Below are 14,445 nucleotides of genomic sequence, written 5' to 3'. Positions count from 1 at the left end.
AGGGACGGCACCAGAACCAAGCAGGGAGTCGCCCAAGAGGGGGAGGTCACCTAAGGACGAACCAGTCAACGAGGTCACAGAGATTCTGGACTCGAGATGGGGGGAAGAGGGAGTAGAATATTTTCTCGCCAGGGAGGGCGCCCCGGCCAGCACCAACAGTTGGGTGCCGGACTACGCTTTGGACGAACCCCTCCTCAAGGACGAGTTCCATGCCCTTTTCCCACACAGGCCCATGCCAGCACAGTTTTTCGACGATTGGCTTTTTACGCCCACACTTTCCGCCAGCACCTTCCGAGGGTTCTCCTCCGCAGAAGAGACGACGCCAGAGTCGAGCCCTCCAAGGGGATCGTGTTCGGGGGTGGACACCGACCCTTCTTACTGGTGGGACGACCAACCAGAAGAGGACTGGCGCATGAGATGGCGGGTGGGTCCTTGGGAAGCAGACCCCACCCAGGCAACAGGGGGAGGGGAGGACGTGAACATGTTGGGAGAGGACAATGGGTTCGAGTACACAAACAATGAACTGGAAGCAGAGGAGATCAACGTCGACAACCTGTGTCCGGCAGCGACCTCCGCAACGACGGAGCCCCCGGAACCTGCGCCCGAGCAGCGGGAGGGGGGAAGGGGGGGCTTCGAGGGGGGGATGGATGTCAGGGGTTCAGAGACAGAGGCACAGGTGAGGGAGGAGACGGAGAGCGACGAGGAAGAATCCCAGGACAGTGAGGAAGAGGATGACAATGACTTGAGATCTTCCATGAGTCTCTCAAGTGAATCGGAGGATTCTCAGGAGGGGGCGCCCCTAGTCAGGACAAGGGGGGTCACAGGGGGGACCTGCCAGGAGCAGGGAAGCAGCAGGGAAACCCCGAGCGGGAGTGGGAGATCGGGGCCGGCTTCCCAGCAGGAACGAAGGGAAGAGAGGGGGGTTCCCAGTGTGACACACGGAGCAGAGCAGGAAAGAGACAGGGGAAGGAGATCGGGGGAGAACGTCCTGCCGGAAGAGGCGGAGAGTAGTACAGGGAGTAGTGTAAGTGTCAAAAGGAAGGTCAGGGGTAGCGAGCGCGCGCCAAGTTCAAATGTGGAGGCGCGCGGAAATGGAGAAAGCCCGGAGGAGGAGCCCGGCCCCAAAGCATGAAGGAGGGGGGAACAGGCATCTGAGGAATCCGCTTCAGGAGAGAGCAGGAGGGCAGGAACCCAGGGGGGCAGGAAGACCCTGCGGAAAAGGAAAGACAGGAAGAGGTGGTCTAGCACAAGCCTCTTAAGTTGGTGTAGGGGCGGGACCGAGTCAGAGGGGACTTCAAATGTCTGACGTTAGCAGGGGCGCCGACTTATAAAAAATATTGGGGGGGCCCATACTGGGGTCCTGCCGCTGGTTCGCTCGGGTAGCCGGGAGAACGCAGTTCGAGGTGGCGGTGTTGGGGAGAGACCCTCGCTCAGGGCGCCACTAGACTTGGCGGCCGGCGGCCTATCTGGGGGGTTTTGGAGCGTATTTCGGCGGAGCGATTGGGGAGGAGGGGGCTTGTTGCCGGATTCTTCAGCTGAGCCGGAGATCCGCTGCTGGGGGTCCCTGGGCCGAGTTGTGAGCACGGCCTGCTGAAGGGAGATCCAGCCGATTGCGTGACGGGGACGGCCGGGGCTCTCCAGCTAGGGCGCGCGGCTGGCTGGCTGGCGAGGGAGCAGGTGGGGAGGAGGCGGGGGTCCTCACTCTCTTAGGAAACGCACCCGCGCGCCCGATTGCCACGAAGTCCGAAGGGTGCGTGTGTGGAATTAAAAAGCAAAAACGAGATACGGGCAGGGCAGGCAAAGAGTTTTCTGCAAGAGGATGGAGGGCAGGTTGAATAGAAAATCACTCAGGATGAGACAGTCAAATCAGCCATGATAAAATGGGCTTAGGATATTGGGTATAACATCATGTTTGAGGACTGGGAAAGGTTATGGACCACCGGAATGAAATTCACGGCATGTAATGCCTTGAAGGAAAATATTATGAAAATGATTTATAGGTGGTACATGACCCCAGTCAAGCTTGCAAAAATATATCACCTGTCTGATAATAAATGTTGGAAATGTAAGGAGGCTGAAGGGACATTCTTTCACCTCTGGTGGACTTGTCCAAAAGTGAAGGCCTTCTGGGAAATGATCTATAATGAGTTAAAAAAGGTATTTAAGTATACCTTTCCCAAGAAACCAGAGGCCTTCCTCTTGGGCATTGTTGGCCAGAAAGTGTTAAAGAAGGATAGAACTTTCTTTATGTATGCAACTACAGCAGCAAGAATACTTATCGCAAAATATTGGAAGACACAAGATTTGCCCACACTGGAAGAGTGGCAGACGCAATTGATGGACTACATGGAACTGGCTGAAATGACTGGCAGAATCCGAGATTTGGGAGAAGAAACAACGGAAGAGGACTGGAAAAAATTTAAGGACTATTTACAAAAACAATATAAGTTGTATGAATGTTAAAAATTTACACGATTCGGAAACTATAGCTTCAGCAATTAGATTTGGGAAACAGGAAATTATATTTTAAGTAAGAAAAGGTCAAAATCTAAGGTAATACTATGTTTAATTTAAGATATAAGTAACTGATGAAAAGTATGTTAAATTTTGAAAAGTACAAAATAAGGTACTGTCAGAGCTGCTTGAAGATCCTAGCTCACAGAGGATCACGCTAGCCAGCGATCATTAAGTAAAAGTCTTTATTGAGTTACAGTTTCCATTCTCACGCTGCTGCGCGCAACTCTACGTCTAGTAGTTAGATCGGCGAAGCTCCGTCTGAGTCTCCGCCCCGTGTGCACCAACTTAATATCCTAGCCCGGCTCCACCTTTTCCGCCTGACTGTCCTCCTCTGGGTCCCTCTACCCCCCGGGGTCTCTTCCTTCCGGGATTCTTCTGACGCTGACCCCCCGGACCCTCCTGTCTCCTTGCGCCGGGCTTTAGGACCTGGCTCCCTTTCCGGGCTGCTTACTGCGTCACCTTCCTCTGCATTAGAACTTGGCGCGCGCGCCCAACCTTCCACTTTCCGCTTAACCGTTTCTTCGCTCCCCGGTGGAGGTGTGGCCACTCCTGACTCGTGCCCTCCCTCCTGTGGTGAGCTGCCAGCGCTTGCCCCCTGGCTCCTTTCCTCTTCCCTGCTCTCTGGCGGTGACGCTGGTCCCGATTTCCAACTGCTCTCCTCTGAGTCCCCTCTGGCTCTATCTTCCTGGGGTGCCCCCCTAGACTCCCCCCTTGCCCTGGCCACTGGTGCTCCTTTCTGTGAATCCTCTGATTCACTGGAAAGACTCGGAGATCTCGGGTCGTCGTCATCACTCATCTTTTCTTCTGCCTCCTCCCCTTCGCTCTCTGTTTCCTCCCTTGCCCTTGCCTCTGCTCCTAAACCCCTGACATCCATCCCCCCCTCGAAGCCCCCCATTCCCCCCTCCCCTCCTTCCGGTGCTGGAGCTGGGTGCTGTTGTTGCAAAGGGACGAACGTCGGATATCGTTCGCTTCCCGTGGCGGGTCTCCAACTGAAGTCTCCCGGGTCTTCCTCCCTGCTCTCGTCGACGACGGTCACCTCCGCTTCCATCTCTGTGCCGCCGTGCTCGAAACCAGGGTCGTCCCCGAAAATGTCCATGTCCGTCTCTCCCTCACTTCCTCCTGGCGGCGTTGCTCGTCCTGAGCATTCCAGCCACTTTCTGCGGAACTGCTCCTCTGGCCTATCGTCCCACCAATACGAGGGTTCTGATGCAGATCCCGAGGGTGACCCCTCCGGGGAACGGACGTCTCGTGTCGGGTCCTCGTCCGAGTCGAACCCCCGGAACGTGCTGGCCGAAAGCGTGGGCGTGAAAAGCCAGTCGTCGAAAAAGTCTGCTGGCATAGGTCTATGTGGGAAGAGGGCATGAAACTCGTCTTTGAGCAGAGGTTCGTCCAAGGCGTAGCCCGGCACCCAGCTGTTCGCACTGGCCGGGGTGCCCTCCTTGGCGAGAAAGTATTCTACCCCCTCTTCCCCCCATCTGGAGTCCAAAATCTCCGTGACTTCGTTGATGCGCTCCTTCTGTGCCACTCCCGCGTGCCCTGTTCTGTCTCTGACCGGACTCGGCGCCGTTCCGGGTTCCTGGAACCTGTGCGGTGCCTTGTAGGGAGTGAGCACCGATCTGTGGAATACCGGATGCATTCTGGAACCCTCCGGAAGTGCCAGTCTGAAAGCTACCGGGTTGACCTGCTCTTCGACTTGGTAGGGCCCCAGTTGTTTATGCCCCAGTTTCTTCTTGGCCAACGACCTGGCCGGCACTGCGTGGGCTGCTAACCAGACCCAGTCTCCCACGTGGAGCTCTTCGCCAACCCTTCTGTGTTTGTCCGCTTGTACCTTGTATGCGTGCTTGGCCAGCTCCAGGTGGCGCCTCAGCTGATCGTGGACTTCCTGCAGCTCCGACGCGAACGCATCTGCTGTCTGCGGCTCCCCCTCCCCCAGTCTTTCCAGTCCCGGGAAGGTTCTGGGGTGCCTCCCGTTGTTGGCGAAGAACGGCGTGACCCCCGTGGACACGTGCTTCGTGTTGTTGTAGGCGAACTCGGCAAGCGGCAGGTAATCCACCCACGTCGCAGGCTGTTGATTTGCATAACATCTCAGGTACTGCTGCATGATGGCATTGACCCGCTCCGCTTGCCCGTTGGTCTGCGGGTGTCTCGCCGACGCCAGGTTGATCTTGACGTTCAGGAAGCCCATCAGCTTCTGCCAGAAATTCGAGATGAACTGCCGCCCCCGGTCGGACAGAATAGACCGTGGCAGACCGTGAACCTTGAACACGTGGTCTATGAACAGTTTGGCGGTTTGCTCCGCCGTGGCCACCTTAGCACACGGAATGAAATGTGCCATCTTGGAAAACAGGTCCACCACCACCAGCACTGCCGTCTTGCCCCTCGAGCTGGGCAGATCCGTGACAAAGTCCAGGGCCACCCTTTCCCAAGGTTCGACCGGAGTTTGCAGCGGTTCCAACAGTCCGGCCGGTGGTCTGTGCACTGGCTTGGCCCTCTGGCAGGTGTCACACCTCGCCACGTAGTCTGCGACCTCCCCTCTCATTCCAGGCCACCAGAAATCACTGGCTACTAATTCCACCGTCTTCTCCTTGCCGAAGTGCCCGGCAGTGGGCGCGTCGTGCAGCTGCTGCAGCACCTTGGCGCGAAGGTCGTCTCCCGGCACGTAGATGGCCCCTTTACGGATGAGCAAACCATCTCGTAGCTGGAAACCGTCGGCCGCTGCCTTGCCCCTTTGCACCTCTGCCATCTTTGCTTGCGCGAAGGAGTCATCCTGCAACGCTCGTCGCACCGCCTCCAGGTCCACGGTTGCCGCGGCGCACGCCCACACTGTTGGTGCGAAGATGTGCATGGCGGCTGCTGGCGTTGCGTCCTCCAGATACTGCGGCTTACGGGAGAGAGCGTCTGCCATGATGTTGGTGTCCCCCGGGACATACTCTATGCGGAAGTCGAAGTTCGCAAAAAACTCAGCCCAACGTATCTGCCTCTGGTTTAGGAACTGTGCCGTGCGGGAGTGCTCCAGATTCTTGTGGTCCGTGCAAACCTGCACCGTGTGCTTGGCGCCGATCAGGAAGTGCCTCCACGCTTTGAACGCTGCATGAATGGCCAGCAACTCCCTGTCCCAGATGGTGTAGTTCTGCTCGGACTTGCTGAGCTTCCTGGAGTAAAACGCTCCCGGTCGCCACACCCCCTGCGGGTCCTTTTGCAGCAGGACCGCCCCCACGGCTCTGTCCGAGGCGTCTGTCTCCACCCTCATCGGCCTGCTGGGGTTGACGTGAAGCAGCTGCTCTTCCGACGCGAAGAGACGCTTGAGTGCCTGAAAGGACTGCTCCGCCTGCTCTGTCCAAACGAACTTCTTTTTCTTGGAGCTAAGCGTGTCTGTGATGGCCGCTGTCTGCATAGCGAAGCCCTTGATAAACTTGCGATAGAAGTTCGCAAAGCCGACAAACCGTTGGACCTCCTTCCGGTTGCGCGGACTCTTCCAATCCAATACCGCTCGAACCTTGGCGCTGTCCATGGCGAGCCCCTTGTCAGTCAACTTGTAGCCCAGAAAATCCACCTCCGTCACATCAAATTGGCACTTCTCCAGCTTGGCGTAGAGCCTATGCTGCTTTAGCCTGCTCAGCACTTCCTTGACGTCTCCGTCATGCTCCTGCTGCGATTCCGAAAAGATCAGGATGTCATCTAAGAAACAGACGCACGTCTTGTAGAGAAGTCCCGCCAACACGTGATGCATGAAAGCTTGAAAAACGTGGGAGCCATTTTGCAATCCAAAAGGCATAACTCTATATTCGTAGGTACCCAGTGGCGTGAACATGGCCGTCTTCCACTCATCTCCCTCCCGCATGCGAATGAGGTTGTACGCCCCTCGCAGGTCTAACCTGGTGAACACTTTTCCCTTCCGCACCTTCGCCAGGAGGTCGTCGATTCGGGGCATGGGGAAGTCCGATGGCTTGGTCCCATTGTTTAAAATGCGATAGTCCACTACCAGTCTTTTTTGGGGCGTGTCTCGCTTTTTAACAAAGAATACAGGACTGCCCCCCGCTGCCTTGGACTCTCGGATGAAACCGCGCTCCAAATTATGATCTATGAACTCTTTGAGTTCCTGCAGTTCGTCCTCTGACATGGAATACAGTTTCCCTTTAGGCAGCGCCGCCCCCGGCAGCAGGTCAATTTTGCAGTCATATGGTCTGTGAGGGGGTAGCCTGTCTGCCTCCTTCTCGCAGAAAACTTCCAAAAATTCTGCGTACTTGTGGGGAATCGCTTGCAGCGTGCCTAGCAGCAGCTGTGACTCCTCTTCCTCTCCTTCCTGCCGGGGCACGATGCAGTGTTCAGCACAAAAGGAAGAGCCGAAGGTCAGCTGCCTCTGGTACCAAGCCAGCGTTGGGCTGTGCTTGTCCAGCCAACTCATTCCCAATACAATGGGCGTATCCGATAGTTGAGTGACATTGAAGCTGATGATTTCTTTGTGATTCCCAAGTCGCATCACCATAGGTGGCGTCTGCTTCACCACTTGCCCCCCGAGCAGCTCCCTGCCATCCACCGTGACAACCTGCAGGGGCAGTGTGGCCGGCAGCAACTGTATAGCGTGTTTGTCGACAAAGTCCTGCCCTATAAAGTCCGCATTGCTGCCCGAGTCAACGGTGATTGGCACGTCCATGGTGATTCCATTGGGCAGCTGGAGAGATGCGGTGAGCCTCACTACTGGTTTGGGCGGGAGGGGGTTCACGGGCTGTAAAATCTCTGGGGACTGCGTCACTAACACGTCTGGCTGGGCCCCAGGGCCTCTTCCTCCAGCCAGACTGCATCGTTTCCCTGCTGTGGTCCTCCTTGCTGCGTTGCTGCAGTCACCATTGCTGAGGCTGCAGTGAGCTTGTGGAGCCTCTGGGGACACTCTTTCGCCATATGCCCTGGCTCCTCACAGACGTAACACTTCCTGTTCCCTCTAGGAGGCTTCGCTTTCACTGCTGCCGGTGCTAGGGCTCTGGTTGCTGACTGAGCCCTTGCACCTCCAACCTCCATAGGTTCCACTCCTCCTCCTGGCGGAGGCGTGGATTGCGCACGCGCTGCTTCTCTGGGAAGGAAGGAGGAGCCCCTGGCTGGTTCGCGCCCTCCACGCCCTTCGTCCCTGCTCCACGGACGTTCTTCCAGCCGCACCCCCACTGCCAGTGCCCTCTGAACGACCTCCTGGGTGGTCCGGGGTCTCTCCCCCCTCGCGATCTCATCTTTAATCGAGCTGTGCAGCCCCTCCCAAAAGAGGTCTCTTACAGGGGCCGAATCTCTGTCCCATTCCAGGGCACTGACCAAAGCGAAAAAGCGGGCATGGTACTGCCTCACGCTGGCCCTCCCTTGCCTTAGTCCATGCACCTCCTTCCGGGCAAGATCCACGTCAATGCTTGATAAAAAACACCCATCCATCGCTTTAATAAAGGCATCCGCATTTTGGAGCGCCGGATCCTTATCTCTCCATAAATTGCGCAGCCATGCTTTAGCATCTCCATGCAAATGGGACATGATGAATCCCACTTTCTCTTGCTCATCTCTAAAGTCTTTATTCAGCAGTTGCAGTGCGCACAGTACGTCTGCTCTAAAGTTGGGATACTGTTGCAGGTTCCCATCGAAGTGAGAGACCAGACCGCCTGTTCGTCTCGCCAACCCAATTCCCTCCTGCCTGGGTGTCTGCTTTGTCAGCACGTCTAACCTGACCTGGAGATCCCTGCAGGCGGCAGCTGCCTCCTCCTCTCTCTTCCTGGATGCGAGAGCCTCGGCATTCAGTTGTGACACTGCTTTTCTGAGTTCCTCTATCTGCTGCTCAGCCGTCATGTCGTCTGCCGTTCGTGAGCTCGCTAGTAGGCACCTGCTTCTCTCCCCTCCTCGAGGCTGTAGATGCCCACAATTAGGGGACGGAGCTTACTGTCGGAGCTGCTTGAAGATCCTAGCTCACAGAGGATCACGCTAGCCAGCGATCATTAAGTAAAAGTCTTTATTGAGTTACAGTTTCCATTCTCACGCTGCTGCGCGCAACTCTACGTCTAGTAGCTAGATCGGCGAAGCTCCGTCTGAGTCTCCGCCCCGTGTACACCAACTTAATATCCTAGCCCGGCTCCACCTTTTCCGCCTGACTGTCCTCCTCTGGGTCCCTCTACCCCCCGGGGTCTCTTCCTTCCGGGATTCTTCTGACGCTGACCCCCCGGACCCTCCTGTCTCCTTGCGCCGGGCTTTAGGACCTGGCTCCCTTTCCGGGCTGCTTACTGCGTCACCTTCCTCTGCATTAGAACTTGGCGCGCGCGCCCAACCTTCCACTTTCCGCTTAACCGTTGCTTCGCTCCCCGATGGAGGTGTGGCCACTCCTGACTCGTGCCCTCCCTCCTGTGGTGAGCTGCCAGCGCTTGCCCCCTGGCTCCTTTCCTCTTCCCTGCTCTCTGGCGGTGACGCTGGTCCCGATTTCCAACTGCTCTCCTCTGAGTCCCCTCTGGCTCTATCTTCCTGGGGTGCCCCCCTAGACTCCCCCCTTGCCCTGGCCACTGGTGCTCCTTTCTGTGAATCCTCTGATTCACTGGAAAGACTCGGAGATCTCGGGTCGTCGTCATCACTCATCTTTTCTTCTGCCTCCTCCCCTTCGCTCTCTGTTTCCTCCCTTGCCCTTGCCTCTGCTCCTAAACCCCTGACAGGTACGAAACAAGGTAATAATTTGCTGATATCTTTATTATAAAGAATGCAGGGTAAGGGAGATGCGAGGAAGTCCAGTTAGTTATATAAAAAATGTGTTGAATGGTTGGTTTTCTTTTCTTCTTTTTCTTTTTTTCTTTTTCTTGTTCTTTTTCTTTTTTCTTCAGTGTATGTTTCTAACTTTGTATTTGAAAACTTAATAAAATATTTATAAAAAAAGAAGAAGAGAAAATCCTTTCACTTTTCTGGGGCGCAGGGAAGTCTCAGAGCCGGAGGTTGGGGAAGGGACCCCCTTTGCTCTGCCCTCTTCTCCCGTCTTAGATTCGCATGGGGGTCCCCGCCCGAGCTTGCCTGGCCACCGGGCCACACAAGGGCCGCGCTCTACGCGGCGCACCTTGCTAGCCGCGCAGCTGTCCTCCGCGGCTGCGGAGCGGCCCTGCGCCGGTGCCCAGCCCCTCTGGGCGCCCGCTGCGCTGCCAATGACAAGCGGGCGAAGTCGCGGGCGGGGAAGGCGTCGCTTTCTTTCCCGATCCTTCATCCTCCCAGTCTTCCAGCCCTTTTTTGGGTTGGAAGCTCGTCTCGTTCGCCCTTCTCCTTTCTTCACCCTGCGCGCAATTTTCCTCCCTCGTCTCCCTCCCCATTTCTCCTTCCTTCCTTCCTGACTGACTGACTGACGGGCTTGGGCTCGGGCTCGGGCTTTGGCTCGGGCTCGGGCAGCCACAGCGTCGGCGGTGTTGGCGATCGGCGGCGCGGGGGGATGGCCCTCCCGGGGGAGCCGGCGCTGCTCAATGGGGTTGCCAAGGAGACAGGCCGGCCGCCCCCCTCCACCGGCCCGGCGCCCCCCGCCGCGCCGGTGCCCGTTATTGAGCTGGTGCGCGCCGGGCGCCCTATAAAAGCCGTGGACGCGCCCACCGCCGCCCGAGATTATTGGGGGGGCTGAGCCCCCCCAAACGAATTTTTGAGGGGGCTCGGGCCCCCTCAGGCCCCATGGAGTCGGCGCCTATGGACGTTAGAGACTCGGGGCTGCGCGCCTCGGTTGTGGAACCAATAATGAACTGCAATAAACATCCTTGTATATAAGAAGAGCTTGGCGTTGGTCTTCTGTGAGCTGAGACCTGAGGCAGCCTCTGACCCTAACCCTAACCCTACCCCTAACCCTAACCGTAACCCAACCCTAACCCTAACCCAACCCTAACCCTACCCTAACCCTAACCCCAACCCCTAACCCTAACCCCAACCCTAACCCCAACCCTAACCCAACCCTAACCCAACCCTAACCCTAACCCCAACCCCTAACCCTAACCCCTAACCCTTAACCCTTACCCTAACCCTAACCCTAACCCCCTAACCCTAACCCTAACCCCCTAACCCTAACCCTAACCCCCACCCTAACCCTAACCCTAACCCTAAACCCTAACCCCTACCCCTACCCCTCCCTCCTCCTCCCACCCTAACCCTAACCCTAACCCTAACCCCAACCCCAACCCTAACCTAACCCTAACCCAACCCTAACCCCTAACCCTACCCCTACCCTAACCCTACCCTAACCCTCTAACCCTCTAACCCTCTAACCCTCTAACCCTCTAACCCTAACCCTCTAACCCCCTAACCCTAACCCTAACCCTCCCTCCTCCTCCCACCCTAACCCTAACCCTTTTGTGAGCTGAGACCTGAGGCAGCCCCTAACCCTAACCCTAACCCCAACCCTAACCCCTAACCCTAAAACCCTAACCCTAAAACCCTAAAACCCTAAAACCCTAACCCCAACCCTAACCCTAACCCTTAACCCTAAACCCTAAACCCTAACCCTAAACCCAACCCTAACCCTAACCCTAACCCTAAACCCTAACCCCTAACCCTAACCCCCTAACCCTAACCCCCTAACCCTAACCCCCTAACCCCCTAACCCTAACCCCTAACCCCCAACCCTAACCCTAACCCCCTAACCCTAACCCCCTAACCCTAACCCCCTAACCCTAACCCCCTAACCCTAACCCCTAACCCCAACCCTAACCCTTTTGTGAGCTGAGACCTGAGGCAGCCCCTAACCCCTAACCCTAACCCCAACCCTAAACCCCTAACCCCCTAACCCTAACCCCTAACCCCTAACCCCAACCCTAACCCCCTAACCCTAACCCCCTAACCCTAACCCTAACCCCCTAACCCTAACCCCCTAACCCTAACCCCCTAACCCCCTAACCCTAACCCCCTAACCCTAACCCTAACCCTAACCCAACCCCAACCCTAACCCAACCCAACCCTAACCCTAACCCTAACCCCAAACCCCAAACCCCAAACCCTAAACCCTAACCCCTAACCCCTAAACCCTAACTGTCAGGGGTTCAGAGACAGAGGCACAGGTGAGGGAGGAGACGGAGAGCGATGAGGAAGAATCCCAGGACAGTGAGGAAGAGGATGACAATGACTTAAGGTCTTCCATGAGTCTCTCAAGTGAATCGGAGGATTCCCAGGAGGGGTTAGGGTCAAGAGGAAGTTCAGGGGTAGCGAACGCGTGCCAAGTTCAAATGTGGAGGCGCGCGGAAATGGAGAAAGCCCGGAGGAGGAGCCTAGCCCCAAAGCACAAAGGAGGGGGGAACAGGCATCTGAGGAATCCGCTTCAGGGGAGAGCAGGAGGGAAGGAACCCAGGGGGGCAGAAAGACCCTGCGGAAAAGGAAAGACAGGAAGAGGTGGTCTAGCACAAGCCTCTTAAGCTGGTGTAGAGGCGGGACCGACTCAGAGGGGACTTCAAATGTCTGACGTTAAGAGACGCGGGGCTGCGCGCCTCGGTTGTGGAACCAATAATGAACTGCAATAAACATCCTTATATATAAGAAGAGCTTGGCGTTGGTCTTTTGTGAGCTGAGACCTGAGGCAGCCCCTGACAGTAAGTCCCCTCCAAAAATACTGTCAGAGCTGCTTGAAGATCCTAGCTCACAGAGGATCACGCTAGCCAGCGATCATTAAGTAAAAGTCTTTATTGAATTACAGTTTCCATTCTCACGCTGCTGCGCGCAACTCTACGTCTAGTAGCTAGATCGGCGAAGCTCCGTCTGAGCCTCCGCCCCGTGTGCACCAACTTAATATCCTAGCCTTGCTCCACCTTTTCCTCCTGACTGTCCTCCTCTGGGTCCCTCTACCCCCCGGGGCTTCTTCCTTCCGGGATTCTTCTGACGCTGACCCGGACCCTCCTGCCTCCTTGCGCCGGGCTTTAGGACCTGGTTCCCTTTCGGGGCTGCTTACTGCGCCGCCTTCCTCTGCATTTGAACTTGGCGCGCGCGCCCAACCTTCCACTTTCCTCTTAACCGTTTCTTCGCTCCCCGATGGAGGTGTGGCCACTCCTGACTCATGTCCTCCCTCCTGTGGTGAGCTGCCAGCGCTTCCCCCCTGGCTCCCTTCCTCTTCCCTGCTTCCTGGCGGTGACGCTGGTCCCGATTTCCAGCTGCTCCCCCCTGAGTCCCTTCTGGCTCTATCTTCCTGGGGTGCCCCCCTAGACTCCCCCCTTGCCCTGGCCACTGGTGCTCCTTTCTGTGAATCCTCTGATTCACTGGAAAGACTAGGAGATCTCGGGTCGTCGTCATCACTCATCTTTTCTTCTGCCTCCTCCCCTTCGCTCTCTGTTTCCTCCCTTGCCCGTGCCTCTGCTCCTAAACCCCTGACATCCATCCCCCCCTCGAAGCCCCCCATTCCCCCCTCCCCGCCTTCCGGTGCCGGAGCTGGGGGCTGCTGTTGCAAAGGGACGAACGTCGGATATCGGTCGCTTCCCGTGGCGGGCCTCCATCTGAAGTCTCGTGGGTCTTCCTCCCTGCTCTCGTCGACAACGGTCACCTCCGCTTCCATCTCTGTGCCGCCATGCTCGAAACCCGGGTCGTCCCCGAAAACGTCCATGTCCGTCTCTTCCTCACTTCCTCCTGGCGGTGTGGCTCGTCCTGGGCCTTCCAGCCACCGTCTGCGGAACTGCTCCTCTGGTCTATCGTCCCACCAATACGAGGGTTCTGATGCAGATCCCGAGGGTGACCCCTCCGGGGAACGGACATCTTGTGTCGGGTCCTCGTCCGAGTCGAACCCCCGGAAAGTGCTGGCCGAAAGCGTGGGCGTGAAAAGCCAGTCGTCGAAAAAGTCTGCTGGCATAGGTCTATGGGGAAAGAGGGCATGAAACTCGTCTTTGAGGAGAGGTTCGTCCAAGGCGTAGCCCGGCACCCAGCTGTTCGCACTGGCCGGGGTGCCCTCCTTGGCGAGAAAGTATTCTACCCCCTCTTCCCCCCATCTGGAGTCCAAAATCTCCGTGACTTCGTTGATGCGCTCCTTCTGTGCCACTCCCGCGTGCCCTGTTCTGTCTCTGACCGGACTCGGCGCTGTTCCGGGTTCCTGGAACCTGTGCGGTGCCTTGTAGGGAGTGAGGACCGATCTGTGGAATACCGGATGCATTCTGGAACCCTCCGGAAGTGCCAGTCTGAAAGCTACCGGGTTGACCTGCTCTTCTACTTGGTAGGGCCCCAGTTGTTTATGCCCTAGTTTCTTCTTGGCCAACGACCTGGCCGGCACTGCGTGGGCTGCTAACCAAACCCAGTCTCCCACGTGGAGCTCTTCGCCAACCCTTCTGTGCTTGTCCGCTTGTACCTTGTATGCGTGTTTGGCCAGCTCCAGGTGGCGCCTCAGCTGATCGTGGACTTCCTGCAGCTCCGACGCGAACGCATCTGCTGTCTGCGGCTCCCCCTCCCCCATTCTTTCCAGTCCCGGGAAGGTTCTGGGGTGCCTCCCGTTGTTGGCGAAGAACGGCGTGACCCCCGTGGACACGTGCTTCGTGTTGTTGTAGGCGAACTCGGCAAGCGGCAGGTAATCCACCCACGTCGCAGGCTGTTGATTTGCATAACATCTCAGGTACTGCTGCATGATGGCATTGACCCGCTCTGCTTGCCCGTTGGTCTGCGGGTGTCTCGCCGACGCCAGGTCGATCTTGACGTTCAGGAAGCCCATCAGCTTCTGCCAGAAATTCGAGATGAACTGCCGCCCCCGGTCGGACAGAATAGACCGTGGCAGACCGTGAACCTTGAACACGTGGTCTATGAACAGTTTGGCGGTTTGCTCCGCCGTGGCCACCTTAGCACACGGAATGAAATGCGCCATCTTGGAAAACAGGTCCACCACCACCAGCACTGCCGTCTTGCCCCTCGAGCTGGGCAGATCCGTGACAAAGTCCAGGGCCACCCTTTCCCAAGGTTCGACCGGAGTTTGCAGCGGTTCCAACAGTCCGGCCGGCGGTTTGT

Source organism: Podarcis liolepis (assembly GCF_965112155.1).
Source record: "Podarcis liolepis genome assembly, contig: HAP1_SCAFFOLD_160, whole genome shotgun sequence".
Lineage (NCBI taxonomy): Eukaryota > Metazoa > Chordata > Lepidosauria > Squamata > Lacertidae > Podarcis > Podarcis liolepis.
This window is presented reverse-complemented; position numbering follows the sequence as displayed.